The sequence below is a fragment of the Gorilla gorilla genome, chromosome 2, assembly GCF_029281585.2.
Source record: "Gorilla gorilla gorilla isolate KB3781 chromosome 2, NHGRI_mGorGor1-v2.1_pri, whole genome shotgun sequence".
NCBI lineage: Eukaryota > Metazoa > Chordata > Mammalia > Primates > Hominidae > Gorilla > Gorilla gorilla.
This window is the reverse complement of record NC_086017.1, coordinates 86,216,786-86,230,668: the sequence shown is the minus strand read 5'-3', so window position 1 is coordinate 86,230,668 and position 13,883 is coordinate 86,216,786. Positions and strand designations below refer to the sequence as shown.

General features: G+C 35.7%; 1 protein-coding gene across 8 annotated transcripts in view; it reads right to left on the bottom strand.

Annotated features, from left to right (window-relative positions):
• The window catches only part of ROBO2 (roundabout guidance receptor 2), a 1,750,895-nt gene that overhangs the window by 1,463,907 nt on the left and 273,105 nt on the right, over positions 1 to 13,883 (bottom strand). The gene's annotated exons all lie outside the window — the stretch shown is intronic.

Genomic DNA, 13,883 nt, shown 5'->3' with positions numbered 1-13,883 from the left:
TTGAAAGGAAAGGTTTGAAAGAATGGAGAAGGATGGGAATAGTAACTTTAGAAAATAAGAGCACTAACTAGGGAAATGGCAGGATTTGTAAGCCAATCGAAGGTCAGGTTACTAAGGGCACCAACTAGGGCAATGGCAGGATTTGTAAGCCAATCGAAGGTCAGGTTACTAAGGGCACTAACTAGGGAAATGGCAGGATTTGTAAGCCAATCGAAGGCCAGGTTACTAAGGGCACCAACTGGGGAAATGGCAGGATTTGTAAGCCAATCGAAGGTCAGGTTACTAAGGGCACTAACTAGGGAAATGGCAGGATTTGTAAGCCAATCAAAGGTCAGGTTACTGTTGGAAACCAATAATTTTTCTAGATTGCAATCTATAGTCCAATAATAGGCCTGAAGAAAGTGAAGACAGGTAAGTTGAGCACTGGAGTTTCACCCTGTATACATGGGGCAAGCAAAATAGGGAAAGAGTTGAGGTTATTGGAGTGAAAATAGTTGGAATGACAGACTATCACATCTAGTTCATTAGAAAGGAAATAAAGAGAGAAGGTGTGACAGATATGGCAACTTTCCTGGCAGAGGGATGTGAGAAATATTACAAAAAGAAGTATTTGGAACAAAGGGAATGTTATGTATGCCTACTTCTTTTTTTAAAAAATCAATTCTAATTTCATTCATCCTGTTTAAGAATCCAAGAGTAAAGAAAAACCGCTTGTAGAGAATAGGTGTATTCTCCTGCAGAAAAATCAAAGCAGGAAATTAATTTTATAATGCAGAATTGAACTAAAGGTAGTGGATGAATGAATGAATAAAAAAGAAGAATATACTAATGAGAATTATTAAATATTATATAATCAAACAAGGAGGGCTAAGACATATTCTTTCTGACAAGCTTTAATAACAGGATGTCTGAGTTGGGATGATTTAAGTATGACCTTGCTGGAAAGCAGAAAGATAGGCAAGATAACCTCTGAGTATCCTTCCCAGTACTGACATGATTTGCAAAGCTATTTACCTGGTGTAGGTCAGCTGTGGTTGAGAATAAACCTGTCATTGAGAATAAACCTGGGACGCGTATTGATCACAAAGGGAGTTTCGCATATGAAGAGATGAGGCCATGTTGAAATTATATTTGTAGGCACCACATGCATATTAAGAATTCAGTGTGTAATATTTAAGCCTAGAATTACTTCTTAATTACCCCATTCATTTTACTTAATCATGTGTAGCAAGATCTGTATTTGCACTTATAGATTCTCCTTGCTCTGTAGTCTAAACCTGCCCATTAGCACCACTTAAGAGTTGTTAAATATAATATTCTATTGTTGCTATCTTGATACAACTGTGATCCCAGTATTAATCGCTCTTAATGTGCTACTATAACCCATTCAAAGGCTGTTCTTTAAAATGTTTTAAATTAAGCATGCAAAACCTTTGAATGCCTATAAAAAAGTCTAAGGAATCAAAAAACATCAAGTTTGGCATATGAACGAACTAATATATTAACTACTTAAATAACTGAGCATATATAGTGTCTCTCTTTGACGTCAAGATTTGAATGAAATTCGGTATAGAAAGGGAAAGAAAATATTAGGTACAGCAATGGGAAGCATAAGACAATCTTGGATACTTTATTGTCCATAACATTACTTGTTTTCCTTATAATGGTAATATTCATGCATTTTGTAAAGTTATGGTAGTTTGTATCTTCAATGTTTAAATTAACCTGGTTTACAAGGTGTAAATATAGGCTAAATAAGACAGAAACATTAACATGGTGTCAAATGAGTTCATGTGACCATTTTAAAGTTATATGTCTAAGCTTTTAGAACTACATATTGATTTTAAATAATTTAAAGCATTAGATAATCACATATAACAATGTCCATGCTAACAATAATTGCTGAGTAATATAATTTAAAATGCTTATAAAATCTGACTCAGCCTCAGTGCCAGCTATTAAGGCCACCTTAAATGATACATACTTCGTTTTTATTGCTACCAACTATGGAAGGCATAAGATTTTATTAGTTTCCAAATGGACACATCAATATTAATTTAAAAGAGATTCACTATAGCCACACACCTCTTCGGGAGGGACACCAGAAACAAGGAAATTGGAGATTTTATTGCTTAGAATATCTTTTGTCAATCATTTTGTTGTATTCAAACCAAGTTTTTGTTTTTATCATTTAAAAACCCAAGAAATGAAAAATTGTCAAGAGTATAGACAGGATATTGTGAGATAAACAATCAAGCCGATCATCAGCATAGCTGAAAGCTAGCAGAGGCATGGAGGCATGGCTTATTACTGCTTTTATAGAAAATAGCATTTTTTAACAGATAATAAAACTTCAAAAAAATACAGCTGAACATAAAACTGGAATTTTCTCTTACGCAAGTGTTCTGTACATCTCTGGGCAGTTAACACACAGATTTAGGCCTGAAGCTCTGGAGACAGGCATGTATTTCCTGCAAATTCTTTGTATGCCTTTAGACAAGTGATCCTTTGAAACCTCAGTTTCTCATCTGCATATAGAAACAAAACACACCTATCCCTTTGTGTTATTTCAAAGAAGAAACGATAAAATGTGTTTAAAACCTTAGCAGAAAGCCTGGCATACCATAAGCACTCAGTTAAAACCAGCTCTTCTTTTCAGAGAAAATGACTTCACGAAAATAACTTTTCACCTCTTGCTGAGCATAAAGTATTTAACAGGTTTTAAGTTGGGCATAAAATTAAGAATGAGAACTTTTCCACTAAATACAAACTATATATGGCTTAAGACAAGAGAATGTCTTAAAATATATATTTTACCCTGTTTTGTATGTACAGAGAGAATCTTGGATCTGAAAAATGTTTAAAATCTAATAGGGAACATATGTTTGAAAAAGCAAACAGAAACAAAAAGCAAAATAGAAGCCACTATGTGATGCTGTCTATGATACTTTCTGTATTTCTGTCATTATCTGTGTTTATTTTTATTCTTGAGGAAGAAACTTACTAAAGGCATCTACTCTTTATCCTCATTAATGATTTTGGTTTCTCCTAAATTCTTCACTTAATTCATAAAAACACCTTTTTTTCCCATTGTGTTGAATACTTTCTCTTCAAATCTAGAATCTCTGCTTCTCTCTACTATAATTAATAAACCAGAAACATAGCCTTCATATTTGAATACTCATTTCCCATTTTAGTTAGATAGAGACGCAAAGAAAATTTGAGGCTTTGCTTTACTATACGTCCTCATTTCACTGCCAACTTTCTGGAAAGAGCAACCTACACCTGCCTCCTACATTTCTTCACTGCTGACTCAGTGTTTATTCCTATGATGTGTTTTCTACCATATCCACTTGCCTGAAACTGATCCCTCAAAGGTCACCAACTGCTTCCACGGATTACAAGATACAATAACCTTTTTTTGCTTCTGATTCCATTGCAGCATTTGACATTCATAACCCTCACTTTTTACTGAGCTATTCCTTTTCCTTGACTTCTCCAACACTGTATCTTTATTTCATGTTTATAGCAAATAATGCATTGATGATTGCCTGTATACTAGGCAGAAAGTTGGAGATATGAGTGTGAACATGGAAAGCTTGGTCCTTGACTGCAGAAAAGGAAACCACTATCACCAAAACAGACTGATGCATGCTAGGACTTTAGGTACAATAGAGTTTGAAGGAAAATAAATCATAAAGGTAATCTAAAACAAAACAGGTTAGATAGCATGGGGGTTTGAGGCCCTTTATTAATTTCTTAGGGCTTCCGTAGCAAAGTACCACAAACTCGGTGGCTTAAAACAACAGAAATTTATTCCCTCACAACTCTAGAGGGTAGAAGTTCAAAATCAAGGTGTCAGCAGCATCATCTCCCTCAAGCATGTGTGGGAGAGTCCTATTTAGTCTCATCTTGCTTGAGGTGTTTGCAGGCAATCCTTGTTATTCCTTGGCTTGCAGATGCAATACTCCATTCTCTGCCTCCATCATGACAGGCCCGTCTCCTTTGTGTAAATCTTTACATCATCTTCATCTTTTTTTCTGTATGTGTCTGTCTCTGTGTTCAAATTTCTCCTTTTTAAAAAGCTCTAAGTCATATTGGATTAGGGCCCACACTAGTGACCTCATTTTAGCTTAATTATATCTACAAAGACCCTGTTTCCAAAAAGGTCACATTCAAAGGTACTGTAGGCTTCAATATATCTTTTGGGGGACACAATTCAATCTATAACTGGCCCACTGAGAATGTGACAACTAAAAAGCAATATAAAGAACAGCCACGTGGACAGCAGGAGAGATGGAAGTATTCACTGTCAACTAACGAGGTGGCCTAGAGAAACCTTCTAGAAAACCACTTTGTAATCTGAGTGCACAGATTATTGTCAGATATAGGAAAAGTAGCACTAAGTGAGTTTAGAAATTATGTAGTGTCCATATTATTTGGGGCTTTTAAATCTTATTAAGAGCTTGAGTGTTACCATGAGTGCAATAGGTTCACCAATGGGTTCTTTTGATAGGTTTTAACATGGGAATTATGTGACCCAATTCAGCGTTATGAAATTCACTTTTTGCTTCTATATGGAGAGGCTGAACCTGATGATTCCAAGAGAAGAGGTAAAAAGAGGTGGACATATTCAAGGTACCATTTAGAGACAGAATCAACAGAAATTTCTGCTGCTTAGATTGAAGAGGTGAGGGGAATATTAAAATCAATCCTGTTTCTGGTTTGAACAAATGAATGAATGATATTGTTATTTATTGACATAGAGAAAGGTGACAGTAAACACACAATAGGAAAGAGAAAAGACAATTTGGCCAGGCATGGTGTCTCATGCCTTTAATCCCAGAACTTTGTGAGGCCAAGGCAAGAGTATGGTTTGTATTCAGGAATTCAAACTAGCCTGAGCAACACAGCAAGACCTCACTTCTAAAAAACATTGAAAAAATCAGTTGGGTGTGGTGGTGCACACCTGTTGTCCCAGCTACTCAGGAGGCTGAGATAGGAGGATTCCTTGAGCCTGGGAGGTCAAGAATGTGGTAAGCCATGTTCGTACCACTGCACTCCAGACTGGGCAACAGACTAAGACCTTGTCTCGTTAAAAAATAGAACAAAACAAAAACAAGCAAACAAAAACCAATGAGTGCTTTCAAGATGTAATGTCAGAACTATATGTGAAATACGCAGGTGATGATTCCAGGCATATATTTGGTTATGTTTGTTTTCAGCTCAGAGAAGTGCCTAGGCCAGAGGTATAGGTGTGGAAAACTTCAGCACAAAGACAATGTTTATATCCAAGAAAATTGACAAAGTTTTTTTTTTTTAAGTCTTGAAAAAAGTTTCAAAAAATTCTAATATTTATGGATGGGGTAGGGTAGAAGAAGCCAAAAAAGAATAAGGATCAGTGAATTTAGAAGAAAATAGAGAGTGAATGATGAGACAGGAGGATGTTTCAATATGAATGTAAGGATTCACTGTCAAACACTACTGAGAAGTCGAATGAGATGGTGAGAATAAACTGGACTTGGCAACATGGTGGTTGTTAATGACTTTGAAGAGTGGTCAGAGTAGAATAAGAGTACTTAGAGGTAGTGAATGAATTGGAGATGAATTAGAACAAGGGAGTGAATAATTTTTGCTAGAAAGGGAACACAATGCAGAAGTGGTTGGAGACAGATATGAGGGCAAGAGATGTTTTTATTATTGCAGATGGTATATACTAGAGGATATTTCTTTACTTATGGGAATGATTTGGAAAAAAAGTGGGAGGCAAATGACACTGAAGAGACAGCAGCCAGGAGAAGGGTGAACTATTGACAGAGAGGAATGGGATCCAGTGAGCATTTCTTGTGAGAGAAGAACAGATACTCCTTTCATTGTGGAAGATGAAAGGAAGACATTTTGGTGAGTTTTAGGTTTAGTTCTGGAAGGTAAAGACACGTGAGAGGTTTTATTCTTAACAACCAAGTACGAGAACTGATCACTAATTGAGGGCAAGTACATTATGGAATTGAAACGAGAGAGGGTACGGGGGAAGGAGATAGAAATTATACTATGACACGGCTTAATTCTCAACGTCTTTTGCTTGCCCCTTTTCTTCTTCTGCCACTTAAATGCACTATGATTCAAGTCTTATTAAATATCTGTGGGTCAGGCATGGTGGATCACCCCTGTAATCCTAGCACTTTGGGAGGCTGAGGTGGGTGGATTGGTTGAGCTCAGGATTTTGAGACCAGCCTGGACAACATGGCGAAATTTCATCTCTACAAAAAATACAAAAATTAGTCAGGTGTGGTGGTGCATGCTTGTAGTCCATCTACTTGGGAGGCCGATGTGGAAGGATGGCTTGATTGCAGGAGCTTGATGCTGCAGTGAGCTGTGATAAAACCCCTGCACTCCAGCCTGGGCAACAGAGTGAGACCCTGTCTCAAAAAAAAAAAAAAAATCTGTGTTTCCTTTAATGAGAAATGAATCTATTCCTTTGGAAAGTCAAATATTTTCTCACCATCAGTTTGTTGAATAAACTAACACATCTTTATAATCCAATATAGATTGCCTGCTTAATATCTCCATTTGGTGTTCTGATGGTATCTTATTGTCAAAAATGTTCAGGAGTGAACTTTTTAAATACAATTATTTTCTCCTTCCAACTTCACAATTATGCTAATTATGGCAATTTTTTAAATTGTGCATTATAATGTTATGTTATGAATTGTAACGAATAATATTGTATTAACTATTAATGGCATCCTCATTCTTCCAGTTTTTTTCAGAAGCACCTTTGATCTTTAATGCTCTCTCTTTGTCTATTTGGGCAGCAGTCATGCCACCTGGGTCCTGTTCTCACAACGGTTTTCTCCTCTCTTCCCATGCTGACCATTTTTGATGCTTTAGTGCTAATTTTCTTTTCACTGCATAATTGCAAAATGCTCCCAAATAATTTTTTGCCTCCTTTCTGTCATCCCAGCACATCACTGTAAATAATGCTATCAAGTAGCCAATAAACATGTGAAAATATACTTAATTTTGCAAGTAATCAAACAGATGCAACTTAAAGCAATGATAATAGATTGGTTTCTTTATAAAAACAGTAAATAATGTTTACCAAGCTACTGTTGACAGTATATCCATATTACATATATATGTATATATAACATCTTTGTTTATATATATATATATATATATATATATATATATATCTGTGTTTACTTATAGAAGCCTAGAAAAAAATGGAAGAGTTGTAGCACATTGATTAAAAAATGGCTACAATTTTGTTACTATTTTCTGAGTCCATACCTGTGATGATTTAATATAGGTGTCAACTTGACTGGATGAAGAAATATCTAGAAATCTGATAAATCATTATCTGGGGGTATGTCTGTGAGGGTGTTCCCAGAGGAGACTAGCATATGAATCTGAGTGGACTAGGTAGAGAAGAGCCACCATCGATGTGGCAAGGCACTATCCAATCTGCAGGGGATGCAGAGACAACAAAAACAGAAAAAAAGGCAAATATGTCTGTCTTCTGGAGCTGAGTTACACTCTTTCTCTGCTATCTTGGAAAACTCTAGGCTTCTCAGCCTTTGGAGTCCAGAACTTACACACCAGTGTCCATCATCTCCCAGGTTCTCAGGTTTTTGTCCTTGGGCTGAGAATTACAGCATTGACTTCCCTGATTATGAGGTTTTTCGTACTTGGACTGAGCCAAGCATCTCAGGGTCTATAGCTTGCACATGCCTGTCCATGGGACTTCTCAGCCTCCATAACTCATGAGCCAATTCCCCTAATAAATCCCCTCTTATCTGTCTATCTCTCTCTCTCTCTCTCTCTCTCTCTCTCTCCTATTTGTTCTGTCTCTCTGGAGTACCCTAATACAATATTCTTTGAAATATGTTTTGCATCTTCTCCCATGAAGAGATCAAGACTTGAAGTCAGTTTCCCCAGGTCTTAAATCTGGGCTGGTCATCCAACTTGCTTTGTGCTGATATGCCAGTCATGGGTCTAGACCTCAAGGGCCATTGCATACTTCTGTCTTCTCTTTTTGAACCAGATCGTTGGCATGTTAACAAGCCCAGGGCAACCCATTGGAGGAGGAGAGACTATGTGTGAGGAGCCTGTGGTACCCTAGAAGTCAGCCAGCCTACCCAGAAGCAAAAGTACCTAGCTGGACACAGAAGCATGAGAAAGCCCACTGGAGAAGCAGAAGAGACCCATTGAGCCCAGTCTGAATTAACAACCCACACACGCGTGAACCAAATACATGGTTGTTATTTTAAGCCACAAAGTTTTGGAATGATTTGTTACATAGCAATCGTGGACAGATATGGGGACACACACAAATGAAAGATTGAAAACATCTGAGAAGTAGAAATATAGGTCTTTGTTTTTTATTAATATCATTTTGCTTTACTGTATTTTCTAAATTATTCAAGAAATAATGAGTTATTTTGTAATTCACAATAAAATTTACTTGCTACCAAAATCAAATTAATCATTCTTAATGTACAGAATCTGGAAGCAGGCAGATCTAATTGAATATCTTTATTTATTTAATTTTTAAAAATAGCTGTGTGAACTTAGCAACATTAGCCTCTATGAACTTTATTTTTTATAATTCAACTTATAAACATGATAATATCTGCCTAATAGGGCTGTTGTGAAGACTGCAAAAATAAGCCAGTAGAATATTCGGAGTAGGGTGTATCCTTAAATTTTCTGCTTGCCCCTACTAGAAATTAAATTTTAAGTTCTCTGTCTCTCTACTACCTAGAAGAGTGCCTGCATGTAATATGATAGCTCTTCACTTAATCTTTGTTTAATGAATGAACAAATGAATGAATGAATAAATAAATGAAGAAATGATAAGGAAGGTGAATTTTTAATTGACCCACTCTGCTACCATAGTAAAACTGACCGTATATATATTACGTCTAACAGACAGTTGGGCAGTGCTAGAGATAGCCACAAGTACTGTGCTATTTCTCCCATTGAGAGGTTGAGTCTAACTCCTATTCTTGAATTTGGGCTCACCTCAGTAACTTGCTTTACCAATACAACAGAGCAGAAGTGATATTCTAAGATTTTGAGCATATGTGATAAGATGCTTGCAGACTTCTGCTAGGTTACTTGAATTGCTGTCTCCAGGACCTCTGAGCTGCCATGTAAGAAGTTGGAATGTCCTAAGACTGCTGTCCTAGAGATGACATTTGTGTACACTCTGCTGGACAGCACAGCTGAACCTAGGTTTCAGCTGTCACTGAAAAAGCACCAGATATGTGAATGACAGCTCTTTGATCCTCTTACACAGCTCATTCACCAGCTAAATTCCATCAAGCAAAGCAATTAACATCACTTGAAACAGAAAAATCACCCAACATAGCTCTGCCCAAATTTCTGACCCACAAAATTAAAAGACAATGACATGATCGTTATGTTTAGCTACAGAGTTTCAAGGAAATTTGTTATAGAGCAAATAGACACCAGGAACAAGCAGACAATGTTTCCAGTGATAAAGCTGGTTCAAATATTATATGGTAATGGAAAACGTAAAACCACTTTTTGTTCAAACCATGAAAAAACTAACACCACTTTGGGAGATATACCCAATCTCCAAAAGGAAGAGTATGCAGTCCAAGGAAGGATATTAGTTTTGAATCTCTAATTTGCGCCTCCTGACTTTAGGTGTACTATAGTCATTCAAAAGGCATTGGTTGGTCACGGAGTGATAAGCAGAGATTAAGTGTAAGAGAGCACAATGTAATTCACAATAGTCCATATGGAGCCGTCAACTTGTAGAGCATTTGCTCCTATGGAGATTTAGAAGGCTTACTGGAGGGACACAGGGGTTAATCAATATTTTAGCAAGGCCTGGAAGTTCTAATCACTAAGTAGGGTAACACAACCTAATCCTGAATTGAGCCTACTTTCATGTTGTCTTAGCTCGTCACTCCCCAGCTACAGAAAACTGCCATTGAATATAATAACTAAAAGAGTTCAAGCCAACACTTTTATTTCTGCTATTTGAGGAAGAAATATGGAGAAAAACATATTTCCGGTTTCTGGATCATGAATTAAAGGATATATGTGTTCAGGAAGGTTACCATGAATCCTAAGGGACAGGTTGTAATTGTCTAAATAAACAAACAATTGCACAAACAAATTGACCAGAAAAGGCCAAGGTAAACTGGTTATGAACTACAGAGAGTTCACAGGAAATTCAATTGCTTTCTTTTCATTGAAAATATATCAATTCAGCGTCTAGGCTGCTACAACTCAATTATCTAGCCATCTAATGCTCCTGGCCCTTCTTCATTTCAAACTAAGCATGCCATACATATCCTAGTTCTCATACACTGAACTCAAAAATTCATTCCTAATCTTTCTTCCTTATTAATGCTTCCTGTTAGAAATAAAAAGAGACATATGAATACATAAAATTGAATCAAACATCTTCATGACACAAATACACAAGGGGAAAATGGTCTGGGAATAAAGCTACATAATAAAAATGTGGCATGCAGAGATTTTTTATGGAGTTGAACATACTCCCTCTACAGATGATATCATCCTTTTCTATATCCTTTTCTTTTAGGACAGAAAAGGTCAAATATCTCATGATTGGTGTAGGATATTTTTAATCTATGTCAAAATGGCACTGAGGTTAAAAGCTAGCTAGAAAATGAGGAAATGACTATTAAAAAGAGAATGAAAATTTTTAACCTTTTCTAAATAGTGCAGTGGAATCTTAGTAATTATTTGAAAGTAAAGTCATTGAAATATTTTACTTGAAGCATAGGAAATATCCTAAATGCAATTAACACATATAAAATATTATATCTTCAGAAATGTACGCTAGTTATCACATTGTAGGGCTGCTTGCATTTTAAAGCATGGAAGTCAGTAGGGAGTTAGAGAGTTCTAATTTCCCATCATATCAAAAGTCTTATTTTAGAAACAATGGCAGAATCTGCTGAATCGACTCATTTGAATTTCCTTTCTTTTAATTGTTCTTACAAGTAGACATATTCTTAGATATATTATACAATTACAACTGAAATTAAATAAAAAATTAATCCAACATTAATAAATCTGAACACTCCTTTATTTCTTACAAAACTTAGTGTATAATTCTCTTTTTTGACTTTTTGTTGTGGAATTTTACATTCCACAAGCAAATCTAGGCAACAAACAAGGAAATGGCAAATACAAATAATGGCAGTTGTAATCATGGCTATGAGGAGATAAAGGTATAAGATATTGAAAAGAAAGTGCCCTAATTCAGGTAGTATTGTCAGAGCAATTCAGGGAGGCTGACATTTAAACTGAGGCCTTAAGGAAGTGAAGTTGTTGGTCATGTAGACTGTAGAAATGGTGCATTCCAGACAAAAGGAGTAGAGTCAGGAATACAGGCTGGAAAAGGTTGACTCGCTTTAGGAGCTGAAAGAAATTCAGTGAGGCAGATAGGGGAGAGTGGGAAGGTGGGGTGGCTGAAGCAGCAGTTCAGATGGTAGTGATAATCAGAAAATTCAGGGCCTTGTAGGATGGTAAGATGTTTTCCTTTTATTCTTGATGATATAGAAAACCACTGAAAGTTTTGAAGCAGTTGAGTTGTGTAATCTGATTCATGCTTTTAAAATACGTTATTTGCTCTATGTAGTGAGTGAATTGGTTAAGGGTGGGAGCAAACTCAGTGAAATGGTTGTGAAGAATCAGAAAAGAAATTAGCTTGGCTTGAAATAAGATCGTTGCAAGCAGGCATAGAAGGAATATTGAATCAAAAGACTGGAGGGAGGACTAACAGGACTTGCTGTTGGATTTGTCAGAAGGAATAGGAGGATGGTGAGAAAACGTGATTTAAGATGAACAATAATATATAATAAGCTTCACAAAATCCTGTAGTATAAACTCCTGCTTAACATTGTTTTTCTACACCAATTTAAGCTTCAAGTTTTCTTATCGCCTCTCCTTTTTTTCCCTCTAGAGTATACTACAAAGCTATTTTTGTGAAATATTAATTTGTAATTCACTATCCTATAGCATTGCTGTATGATGCTCATCTAAAACTGCTACATGGTGAGAAATAGGGACTTGAAAAGTAACTTTTATATCTGAGATTCATCAATATCATCATCAAAGTCAGATTTCCAAGTGTGAATATTGTGGATGGTAAATTTTTAAGATGGAAAGGAAAAAAGTCTATAATATTAACTAAAATAAATTATTTCATCCTTGTAATATTTTAAAAGATCATGCTTCAAATCTCCTTTTTGGGGAGCTATCAAATAGAGATACACGTATTTCTCTGAATATCACATTCCAAATGTTGCTTGTTGTTAGGCAGACCTTTCACAACAGGGAATTTTCAAAACTCAAAGTCATACCTTTAGACGTAGCACAACAAAGTAGAAATGTGCCAAATTACCCAGAAACAATTCGGATAGCTGGCAAACAGGGCTGCCTGCTGGTTTGTGAACAGTGTAGGTAATTTGCCACTCAGCTCTCCTCTATTTGCCTCAATAAATTGTAGGGTACTTAGAACCCTACTCTCTGTTATCCATCTGTCTATATTTCTCTGCTCTGTCAGTGTCTGACAATAGAAAGGCTTCATCTTGTCTGTCTTTCTCTTGCAGCTGGCAGGGAAGATATAAAAGAAATAGACTGACTTTGGAGTGGGAGGGGAATTACAATTAGCATGTAAAATAGAACATCTCCTTAGTTAGCTAGGAGAAAAAGGTAACAAGCCAAAAATAAAAATAGAAAAGAACATTAAGAAGGAGCAAAAATCCCACCAGATGACCCAGCAGGATGATCAAGCCTCGTATTTTCTAATCAACATATTCATAAACCAGATATTTACAAAATGTCATTGACAGCTACTTAGCCCAAACATATCAACATTGCTCCCCATACTGTTTCAACACTAATCTTCTGTTTAAGTGGAATTGAATTCTTTCAAGTGAGTATAAGTTTGAATAGTTAGAATTAGGTCCAATTGTTTTTGAAAATGACAGGTCAAAGAATGTAACTTGCATTTTCTTCTTTTATCCAGATGAATGAACTACACAATCAAATTTAAATGTTTATTATACCCAATTTAAGATACCATCTCCTTCCAAAAAAATGTTTCTCCTTATATAATAAAGGATTATCTTCTTAAATCTTTAGCAAAATACATAGAGCTTTTGAGATGTGTATCTGACATTAGACATGAAAAATGGCAATGAGTGAGAATAACGAGAAATACACACTAGTATTAATACAGAAATTTGTAGCTATAATTGCATTCACTGAAAACAATTTTTTATTGTTTTCTGAAAAGATTTGGAGACTGTGGCAAAAACTAAAATGATGAGGATATGACTGCAATATAAAGTACAGAGAATAAAGCTTTTAATAATAAAAGAGCTGGGTTCAAATTCAAGTTTTACCCTTTAGTAGTTGTATAGTTTTACAGAATCATTTAACTTCTCTACACTTGAGTGTTCTACTATAAAACGGAAATGACATACACATATTATTGGATGGTTATAAAGATTAATAGAGACTGTTAATAATGGCCTTTATTAATAACGGGTTTTTGAATATTGTTGATTGTTATTTAGCTACCCTTATTTGGAAACAAATAATCAAGTAAGAAAATGAGGAAAAAATGCAAAAAATAAAAAATAATTAAAAGGAGTATTTTCAGTCGTCTCCCAGATGATAACAGAGTTTTGAGGAACCTAATATCTTCCTCCTAACAGATCCATTGTTTAGACCTTAGAGAAAATCTTTTCTGATTTTTTTTCCACAAATCTCACTGTTTGTACTCCAAGTTTTAAATAATCAATATAAAAGTGTACCATTCTGTATTCTCTTAGTACTTCCTGGCTCCCTTTAGTGTAGAA